This window comes from Labeo rohita, chromosome 25 (assembly GCF_022985175.1).
Source record: "Labeo rohita strain BAU-BD-2019 chromosome 25, IGBB_LRoh.1.0, whole genome shotgun sequence".
Classification (NCBI taxonomy): domain Eukaryota; kingdom Metazoa; phylum Chordata; class Actinopteri; order Cypriniformes; family Cyprinidae; genus Labeo; species Labeo rohita.
This window is the reverse complement of record NC_066893.1, coordinates 23983947-23995928: the sequence shown is the minus strand read 5'-3', so window position 1 is coordinate 23995928 and position 11982 is coordinate 23983947.

Genomic DNA, 11982 nt, shown 5'->3' with positions numbered 1-11982 from the left:
GAGTGTTGCATTTATTTTTCTTCTTATTATGTAGTTCTTATAGGCTTTTGATGGAGCAGAGTGGAGCATACAAAAGTGTACACAGCTAAATACGGTTGCTAAAACAGTCGTTTATAAAACTCAACAGATTTACAGTTTAGCAAACAGGTTATGTTGGGATTTGGTTATGTAGATCGGGATGCGCATTCCATTCACAAACCAACATACATCTTCAGGGCTCAGATGTCGGGAGTAAATGACAACCATTATTACATCCAGCAACATAACACCTCAGTGGCTCAATAGGAGATATTATTGTCTAATTTACATCACTGCTCCGGCATCGAAACAAGGGCGGACTGTGACAGCTGGTCTGAGGTAAGACGCTCATGTCAATAAACTATCATGGGAGCGGCCTCTGTGGGTGTGATGCCACAATGACAGGCATCTGAGAATGGACTGATTTGAAAAAGGGGATATTATTTTTACAGATTAATTAAAAACCACTCCATGGATTTTTATCATTATAGGGTAGATTTGTACATACACTGCCAACACACATTAATGTTCAAACAGCATGTAAAAGTGAACTTGGCATCCGATGACCCCTTTAACATTTTAACATTTTTAAATATTATTACTTGTTTTTAGAACATTCAAAAGTAATGTTTGTATAATGTTTGTGGAATATTAAAATAGAGCATTCTCAGGCTGACGGGGAAACTTTTTTGAGCAATGTTGCTTGAGCATTTTTCCATTGAGAATAGGTAACAAATATCTATTTGGATAATTAGATCGGTCATGAGCCCTGTGTCTGGCCTGGTTGCCTGTTGACCGCAACATTGCTCGTAAAATTGCCCTGTGTATCATCAGCCTTGATGTTCACATAACCAGAAACATTTGAAAACTGTACATTTGGACATTTTACTTTACAAATCCTCGTTTTTAATTTCTAATTCGTGGCCGTTGTTATGTTTTGATCTCTCCACGGCGCATTCGCGTTCGTCACTTCTGCGCGGCGCAACACCAACATAGTACGTCATCCGGCTGGAGCTGCTTCTGGGTACAACCAGCTGGCACAAGCTAGATTAAAGTGATTCTTACGTTATAAATATGGATATTTTTCTTACAAAAATGCATCGATTCGCTATATTTACCGCCTTTATTTACCCCCAGAGCCATGTGAGGCACTTTTTTATTATGAATGGATGCACTTTATTGGACTTGTTTTGGACTGGTGAGGAGAAACACCCGTCTATGCAATGATAAAACTTGGACATGCCAGGATGATTATTAATATAACTAAGATTCGTCTGGAAGAAGGAAGTCATGTACACCTAGGATGCATGGAGGGTGAGCAAATTATGGGCTAATTTTCATTTTTGGGTGACTACTAACCCTTCAGTGGGAACGTTAGCAAAGTGTTCTTAGAATGTACTTTGTTAGCTAGTACGTGAACAAGTGAAATGAAAACAAGTGTTGCAGTTCACGTAAATCACCTGCAGTTTAGTTTACATTGTTAAGGAAGAAAAAGATCTAACTGTATTTTAAATAGCAGTTAATGTTAGCCTTCATATTATTTACGTATTTATATGAGCGTCAGATTTGTATTTTTATTGCTTAATATCTACAGGACTGCAAGTCACAGTTGACACCAAAAATTCAAAGTGTCATCAGTCCTGCGTTTCTATTTACTTGATCACTGTTGTTACTTTTATAAACTACACTGTTGTGCCAATAAGGAGTCCATGCTTTGTCATTTTATTTTTTGAGAAAATTATATACCTATCTATTAGTATTCTTGAACAGAAAGTAGTCAGCTTATGTAATAATGCCTTCATCGCGATATGATTGGATATGACTGGTTACGTTTAGCTGTGATTGTTTATTAAATCCCAAGTATAGGTCTCTGAAGGAAAGTAATAGAAGTTACCAGATTGGGGCTTTCTTAGACCATGCTGCCTGATTGGCTGACGTCATAGTGATGGTAGGGTTAGGGTTGTAGGGGTGGGGGGTAGGTAAAGAGGATCATTTTGATTGCATGATTTAGAAACACCCAGCAGTTTGAAAACACCCACAGATTAAGAAACTCCCACTTTTGCTCTGCAAAGAATCTCATAAATCCCGCCTCTTGTAGTCATGCGCATTCCGCATTTGGCGCAAATCAGTCTGAATACAATATGTACATCTACATCTACAATATGGCGTTAATGGGACAACTAATTAAAAAGTAAACAACTCACACACTTAGATATAACCACTTTGTTACGTCAAAATAAGACTTAAAAGGGCATGAAAACATGATCTGTGAGGTGAGTAATCAGCTTGGTGAAATTTAAAGTAAATCTCTGTGACCAATATTTACGGAGTTTTGATGACTGATGTTGTTTTGGAATAAATGTAAAATGCTTTTAATCATTATAATCAGCCATTATTAAATCACTCATCAGTGTTTCAGTCAGGGAATACATTCTTCTTGTTTGACTTCAGAAATATAAAATGATGTCTTGTATTAATTTTGTCTAATGTCATGTGTTTGCTCTATCTTTTGTCAAGTAAAATTTCAACTGGCCTTTGCTGCCGCGTCTGCTCTGGCGTTTCCTGTGGATATCCTGTGGATACAGGCTATCTTATCAGCCAGCAAAATGGCTTCTAGTAAAGCTGCCACAAGGGTCGCATGTAATATTGGGCGCCCATCTGACTTTAAAAATTTTCTGTGTTTCCACAGTGCTCCAAAATCATGCAAAACCCCAAATGCATAATGTGAGTCTGTGTAAATTGTGACACATTTTCCTGTCATAAGTTTACACACTTCTGTTGTAAGGCCACAAGCTCTGCTGCTTGTGCTAAATAGTTTTATGGCAGTGAGACAGAGGCCACAATTTCAAATTCTGTCGTCACAGCATAGCCCACTTTATTTTGGCCTGTTTGTGGATCTCTGAACGCTAAACCATCCACAAAGAGGATGTTTTCGCAATTTTCACGTGGTGTGTCCAAAAAAATCTGGACGTGGCGTACACACTTGATCGAGTGCGGTCAAACAACAGTGATGCTCCTCCCCATCCTCCTCCATCAGAAGGATTCAAGGTTGTGCAACGTTTAACAGTAACGTTCGGCATATCGAGCAAGATAGTGTGGTATCGTAACCAACGAGCCGTCAATAAGTGCGATGTTTTTTGTTCTTACAGAATCATGGACACTGCGTGTGGCACCATCAATGTCAGGTCAGAGTTCCTGACTCAGCAGACGCCACCACCCTCAGACAGCTTTGCAGACCTGCTGCTACTGGATCTAACTTGCTTGAAAAATAGGCCACAGGTCGCAGTCTGTCTCATGATGCTGCAAGAGAACAGAAGTCATAAACCCATTTTTCTCATCCACCATCTGAACAAAAGGCTTGGTTTGTACCGGTAGAACTAAAGTTGGCACCAGATACAATTGAACTTTCATGTTTAAAAATGCCTGCCCTGTCTCCTCTGTCCACTCAATTTTGTCACATGACTTCAACCCCTTCCCTAATGTTAGGGCTCTCAGAGGATGCTCGAGAATTGCATAATTGGTAATAAATGTCCTGCAATATGAACACATTCCTAAAAATGACAACGTCTGTTTCTTTGTAATTGGTTTTGGTACATCTTTTATGGCCTGAACTCTTTTGTCAGATAGGGACTTGCTGTTGGGTGTTATGACATGACCCAAAAATGTAACTTGTTGTTTTACAAACTGTAACTTGCCCCAAATGCTTCAAGAGAGAGACAGTGTCAGCCACACGTGTATTCATCTCTACTAATAAAAAAACTAATAAACCCTTCAACATATTGTAGCAAAGCAGTTCCAGCTGTCAGAGTCAAAGGTTCTAAGTTTCTTTGAAGCGCTTCGTTATCTATCGTAGGAGGTGTTTGAAAATCCCTGTCTCAAACCCATAAATTTATGTCCTTTTGCCGTTGATTTCAAATGCAAACTAGTAGCCACTGTCTTTGTCCAGTGGCATGCTAAAAAAATGCATTAGTCAAGTCTACCACTGAAAAGAATGTTGCATCTTACGGAATTTGTGACAAGATTGTGTATGCTTTTGGCCCTTTGTCTGACAGCTGCATTCACTGCTTGTAATCGTGGATAACACACCATTCTGTAGGTTGGCCCTTATCCCTTATCTTTTTCACATTAAATATTGGAGTGCGCACTGGAGAATCATTACATGGCACCATTATGCCGCAAATACTGGTTTTCTACCCAGTATTGCCTCTGTCTTTAGATGATACTGCTGTTGACACGGCCTGTAATCAGATTTTGGAGTGAATACAACTGGTTCCCATCCCTTGATCAAACCCACATCATATTTAGGAGTGTTGTGGCAAAATAAAATCGACTCTCACCAGAGTAAGAGACAAACTCAGTCAAATGTCTTTTATGATTTATTCTTTGCAAAGAAGGTCAGACAGTCATACAGAAACACAGGTTGCTGCAGAATGCGACCCAGAAGGGAGGGCTCACTCCAACTTATATCTCTTCCCTAGCCTTCAAGGTTACATCTCCTAACTGGTAACTTTCCACACATAGTAAGAGTCAGACAAATACATTCTGCTACGTCATACTCCCAAGATTCAAATCTTTATATTTAATGCCCTAACACCCTTCCTCTTATGTCATTCTTATAGCAGGTTTAAATAAAGCGGACCCTTACACAATATTCCATAAGCACATAGATGAGTAAAATGAATTTTTCTTTCACAGAGGAACCTCTGCCAAAGCATGGTGTATGTCTGAGGTGCAAATATTTGCCATGCAATGATTCTCTTTTGTGCTTTCATCAATAGGGGTCACATTTTTTTTTCTACTTTAATGTCATACCTGCATTTTGACATAAAAGCTCCTAACCTCTCTGCTTCACGCCAACACCTGTCTCACACCAGTCTGTTGCGTCAACAAATTTCTTTACAAATCTCCCTACTTCACACCATGACTGATCCCTGGCCTTGGAAACAGGTAAGTGAGACAGAATCTCCTGTCACTAGATAAAACGGAAGCTGTTTTCCTGTCAGGCTGACTGAAACCGCACACACATTTTCTGTCCAACACATTTGATCACAGCTCAAAGTTTCACTTTTTTTTTTTTTTTCCCTACGACATGTGACGTGCAATGTAAATTGTCAGGCAGCATAATTTCTGTGTTGAATGGCTTTGTTTGATTCTTACCCAATTCACACATTATCTGAGCCCAATCATTGTTTTATATGCGCCATTCATAAGCCCACTGAGGCTCAGCTCGCAGACAGCACAACTTCTCCTCCTGCTCTGTCACTCTGACACCGCAGCAGTCTGCGACCAGCACCAAATTTAGTTTACACATCAAATCTCGACCCATAAAGGGTACAGGGCATGCTGGTGAACACGTGAATGCATATTTCAGCACCCGGCCTTCCTCTGTTTCACAATTTAAGGGCACGGTGAACTTTTCAAAAATCTTATGACCTAATGCAAAAGTGGACTCATTTATTTCATTAGTTACTGACGGTTAACATGGCAAGTCTCATGGTCATAAACAAGATCTTATTACCCCAGAATCTGCTAGAAATTCAACTAATACCCCCTCCCCCATTAAAAGATGTTCACTTCTCTGCACTGTAGCTGACTGCTCCTCTCTGCTCTCCGTCTTTCTTGCTTCAGTCTGCTTGATTTTTTTTTTTTTTGTTTTCTGGTTCTCTGGACATTCTCGGGCCCAGTGACCATCGTTCTTGCACAGTCTGCACTTTCTGGTTACATGATCATCAGTCCCACAGATCGCACAGCCCCGTTGTTCTGGGTTTCTTTCAGTCCAGCTTAAGGGTCTTCCACCCTGTCCTTTTCTTCTCCCCCCTCTCATCTGTTGATATCCGGAAGCCGAATAATCCCTGAGTCTCGACACAGCCTGCACTAAGGCCAGCTGTAATTCTTTGCTTTAACCCTTTCCTTCTTCATCGTTTGTTGTTTTTTTTCAGTGTGCAGAACATGCGCTAAAATAGCGGTCAGCTGTCCATTCTTCCATTCGCTGTAGTTGCATCTCACTGCTTGCGCAATTTCTGGTCTCAGTCCATTTAGAAACTAGCTTCACAGAGGACACTCCCAGGTACCAGGTTGGTCTCCTCTGTCGTCGGGCTCTTCCAAGCCGCTGTGTTTGTTGAAGGTGTCATACAGTCGATGACAATAGTCCTGAATGGACCTCTTTCTGATCTGGCAGCAATTGCCAATCTTTGATGTGTCCACACACATGCTGGGAAAGCTTCTTTTATAGCCTCAGCCAGCTCCGCAACAGGTGTACAGTAGTTTGTGTTGGTTTCATCAGTCCAGCTACTGCTTACTCTACGATAATCTTCCCCTTGCAGTTTCCCATTCACAGTCCATTCACACCATCATCACCCCATCAGGCCCTGAAACTTTGACCATCGGGGCTGTTATGCTCACATTTTCTTCCTTTACGGTGTTTCTTGTCTTTCTTTTCCTTGATGGGGGAAGTCTGCGAGTCCTTTCCTCGTCGGCCTCTTCGTTGGGGGTTTCGGGAATCATTTCGGGGTCTTTTTCTTCTTCTTGCCCTCCAGCTGCCACTGCCTGTGGTTGCAGTGCTGTCAGTATTGCTCGCTGGCAGTGCTGGTGGTCTTGCCGGTGGTGCTGTTGGTCTTCTTGGTGGAGAGCAGTTGAGATCAGGGTCCACTTTTAGGGCTTGCAGCTCAGCCACGGGATAGTGATGATACGACGGTGGTACATATGGGAAAATAAACACATCAAAGGAGTTAGTCGATCTATGTGTTGCAGTTACTTTTTCTTCACATTCCTCATTTTTTCTTCCCTTCTCATTTCTACATGCCAGTTCTTTCTGCATCGCCCTCCTTTCTCTCTTATCCACCTCCCTTATTCAACAATCCACTGTCTGCTCACATTCCTCACACATATGCTTCACACAACTCTCTTTCTGCCTTCTGCTTCCTTCCTCAACTGACTCCTTTACTACCCTCGGTCTTGTAACACTCAGTGTACCTTCTTCCGTAAAATCATGATACTTGGTCTACTTTCCTATATCTTGCATGCATTTTTGGCCATATACTTTTTTCATTTCATTTCAAATACTGGTGCATCATTTTTGCAAGCTTGCTGTGGGATTTCCCCATAATGGCCCTCTCTCCCTGTGGGCTGTCTTGTTGGCGCCTACGTTCTCTGCCGGACGTCTCCAACAGAGCCGACCTATTATTCTAAAGTCATCAGGCTGGGTTTCCTCACACCCCGATTAATTACCCGCACAGCTTTTACTTCTTTCGAAATGTACTTCTTGTGTCCTACTTGCTCACGTAATCTCAATTTCTTGAAATATCCCAATCGCTCTGATTTCAATTTCTTTTCTAAATATTTTAACCACGCTTGCTTTCCTCACACAATTTTCTCTCTTTCTCAGAACGAATTGGCTGTGCTTTATTCCTGTGATTCTAATTTCCTTCCGAAATTATCTCTAATCACGTTGCCCAGCCACTATGGTTCGTCCCCTTTTTTGTTAATTCAAATTCTAATAATACCAATTCTAATTTTAAACCCAAATTCTAATTTCAAAAATCAAATTCTTTTATAATATCTTGATCTGTCTCTTACCGGAGAGTTCTGATGACACCTGGGTTCGTTTACTGATTCCAGTGGTGTCCCTCCTGGGCCCTGGCGATCGGTCCCTCATCCCTTAATCTAGTTGGGGTAGGGCTGTGATTTCTAAGTCCAGGATGATCAATCACCGTCCGCTCTCGGGTCCAAAAGGCACATCCAAGGAATCCCAACTTCTGATACCAAATTGCTGTGGCAAAATCAAACCGACTCTCACCAAAGTAAGAGACAAACTCGGACAAATGTCTTTATAAATTTATTCTTTGCAAAGAAGGTCAGACAGTCATACAGAAACACAGGTTGCTGCAGAGTGCGACCAAGAAGGGAGGGCTCACTCCAACTTATATCTCTTCCCCAGCTTTCAAGGTTACATCTCCTAACTGGTAGCTTTCCACACATAGTAAGAGTTAGATAAATACATTCTGCGACGTCATACACCCAAGAATAAAACCTTTATATTTAGGGCCCTGATACCCTTCTCTTACGTCATCCTCTTAGCAGGTTTAAATAAAGCAGACACTTACAAAATATGCCATAAGCACATAAAATAAGTAAAATTAATTTTTCTTCCACACCTGGTAAGGAATATAGCAGCTGCATTTTGGACTACCTGTAGCTTGTTAACTGAAGATGCAGGACAACCACCTAGTAGTGCATTACAAAAGTCCAGTCTAGAGGTCATGAATGCATGAACTAGCTTTTCTGCATCAGAAACAGGTAACATATTTCGTAGCTTGGCAATGTTTCTAAGATGGAAGAATGCTGTTTTGGTAACATGAGAAATATGGTTTTCATAAGACAAGTTGTAGAGGAAGTAACTGTATATCCGTCTAATTGCAAATTGTAATCAAAGAGATTCTGTGTACTGTACTGTGTACTGTCTCTGAATTTAAAAGGAGAAAATTATTAGTCATCCAATCTTTTACATTAACACACTCTGTTAATTTCGATATTTTAGAAGTTTCATCTGGTCTTGAGATATATAGTTGAGTATCATCAGCATAACAATGGAAACTAATCCTGTATTTTCTAATAATATTACCAAGGGGCAGCATGTATATTGAAAATAGCAGAGGACTTAGGACAGATCCTTGTGGCACTCCGTACTTTACTGGTAATAACTGAGATTGCGACTCCCTGTTTAAATAAGCAAAGTGGTTGCGATCGGATAGGTAGGATCTAAACCATCTTAAAACCTGTCCTTGAATACCCACATAGTTTTGTAGTCGATCTATGAGTATGTCATGATCTATAGTGTGGAACGCAGCACTAAGATCAAGTAAAACTAGCAATGAGATGCATTGGTCTGACGCAAGAAGCGAGTCGTTCGTAATTTTAACAAGTGCAGTTTCTGTGCTGTGATGGGGCCTAAAACCTGAAATTCCACATAGAGATCTTTTTTTGCAAGAAGGAGCACAATTGAGCAGACACAACTTTTTCTAAAATTTTCGACATAAACGGAAGATCAGAAATGGGTCTGTAATTTGCCAGTAGGGTGTGTCACTAGGGTGTAGTTGTGGTTTCTTAAGAAGACGCTTAATAACCTCCAGCTTGAATGGTTTTGGAACGTGACCTAAACAGTTGTAGCATCTACATTTGTTGTTGTATTTCTGATGTTATCTGTTTTATCAGTGAAGAAATTCATAAAGTCATTACTATTAAACTGTAAGGGAATATTTAGACCAGGTGATGTCTGATTATTTGTTAATCTAGTCACTGTCCTGAATAAGAACCTTGGATTGTTTTGGTTATTTTCTATGAGTTTGCATATATGCTCGGCCCTGTCTATATCTAGACATACTGTTTTTCCACGTAGTTCTAAAAACTATTAGTTAATCTCCATTTGCGCTCAAGATTATGAGTTTCTTTCTTAAGAGAATGGGTATTACTGTTGTACCATGGCGCAGTAGGTTTTTCTCTACCCTTTTTCAATTTGATGGGGGCAACAGCTTCTAATGTATTAGAGAAGATAGTGACCACGTTGCTAGTCATTTTGTCTAGTTCGTGTGTAGTTACGGGTACACCAAGGGGAGGGGCGACAGTGGTAGCGCCTGTAGCGTCTTCCTTACGTTTCATTAAGCAAACACCTGTGCTGCATTTCTGCATGTGGGGGATTTTTGTATGTGAGAGCTGCTGAGCTTCTTGCTGAGGCTACCATGCCGGGACGTGGGCTGGATGTTTTTCTGCGACATGTGCGACACAATTTAGTGGGGTTTCCCTAACTAAAGTTTGGCGGCCGCCGGTTGTTCTCTTGAACGCTGTACCCTATGTCTGGTAGTGGGTAAGAGGGCCAACAGTCCATTATCTGCCTCTATGGTTACTGACTCCTGTACTGTATCTATTAAGTGTTTTCTAATTAATGACTAATTATTATCGGTCCCCGGTGCTTGTATTTGTAAGTGCAGGGGGCATTAGGGCAGGTTATAATCATTCATGTGTCATTTTCATATTGTTTTATATTGACGATGGCTAAGTAGTTAGCCAGAGTGGTCTTGGCATATATTGAGTGATCTTCTGTGGTGTGTATAGATGTGTGTAATGTAACTGATGTACTTATAGATTTTTGTACCTCTGGTGTTTGCTGTGTAATGAAATTGGGTATAATTGGTGGGCACATGAACTAATTTAAAACTAAAGATGTTAAAGCCCTCTGCTGAATACCTTCCTGCTCGTTGATTGCATACTGGTTCTAGGTAATTTGTGATTTTACATTAGTAATTGAACTGTTCTTGTGACAACCACATTAACCTGCTGCTCTGCCCTCTTGAGGTTTTAATATCTGTATTATTGTATAAGAATAAAAGTGTCATAGCTGTATTTATTAAGGTTGTGTGATTGAGCCTCCCCAGCAATTAATGCCCAAATAAATGTATCTTGTCCAGTTAAGAACGTTTTGGTTTCTTTACTTTATTTCTTATTTTGGAGTGTTACAGCTTTTAGGTACATTATCTATATCAGTAAGGTCAATTCTATGCAGTATAATTAAATCTAAAGTATGATTAAATCAATGAGTGGGCCCGCTGAGATTTTGCTTGACTCTTGCTTTATTAAGTCAGTAAATGCAAGTCCTAATGCATCATTTGTATTATCAATGTGAATGTTAAAATCTCTGACAACTAGCGCTTTATCAAAATTAATCAATTGGACTGAAAGGAAATCTGGTGGTCTATACACTTTTAAGATGTTTATGATTTAATATGTACATAAAACTGACATCTGAAAGACGCCTGTCAGTCGTTTATACACAGCAGATACTTTCCAGATCAAGAGATCTTTAACAGACATCTTGCAAACGTACGTGTGGTATCTAGGTATATTTTGTCTTGTGGTGGATACTAGATAGCAGCCAATCACTATTATTTGTCACTTAGATTTTTTTTCTTTTCACAAAACCAATAAAACACCAAACTTGCGATGTATTTTACAGTCAAAGCTGTAAATGCTTGTAGTTTCGGAAGCAAACTAAGTGAAGACAGATCTGACAGGTTATTGATAGGTGTGGCTTTCTGGCAGAGTGAGATAAATCTTGGACTTATTCATGCTTATTCAAAATATAAACTGGTGGCTTCTGTTTACAGCTGTATGAATGAATCCAGTCATGACGTTACCACATGAAGCAACAGATGCTATTTACACTTTTGAGAGTATTTCAGGCCAGAATCGGCAGTTTATTTATAGAGACAGCGCCTATTTGAAAGTGTGCTTTGCCGACTTAGTAGATGTGAGCCCCAGGCGATCAACCATGGCAGCTTTTATACATAGTTCTGGGTTTTTTTTGTTGTTGTTGTTTTTTTTCTTTAGGTCATAAAAATATCCAGGTACAACAAAAACACAAACAACACCACAGTCCTATTTAGCTTTACTAGCCTCTCAGAATGATTTTCTCAGAATATTCTCCTACTGATGTAATTTCTAATGTGTTTATTTTGACATTTTAACACACTAAATCTTTCTTTAGCTTATCTTTCAAATTCTGTTTTTACGTTTGTGGTCCCAGATAATTATTTTAATATAATCATATATGTAGGCTATAATGTATGGACGCGGCAGACCAGCTGACAAGGTTTGATCCCTCCTGAAGGATATCAAAACAAGGTGTTGGGTGGACATAGGAGCAGCCTACTCGTAAAAGCTTTAGCTGTAATGTAAATATGAAGATATGAGACATTTTAAGCTCTGAAATGGGTCATACCATTAACATACCTGAGCAGTTTGATTAAATACGCTATAAAACTGCGCTCATTCAGAGCTAGACCTGGACGGAGAAAGAACATAATGTAGGTGCTTAAAATGCATACACGATAGACTTCTTTAATAATGGAACTGCTTGTCATTTGAGTAACACATCGCATAATTACAGTATATGGTGAAAAATCTCTTCCAAAA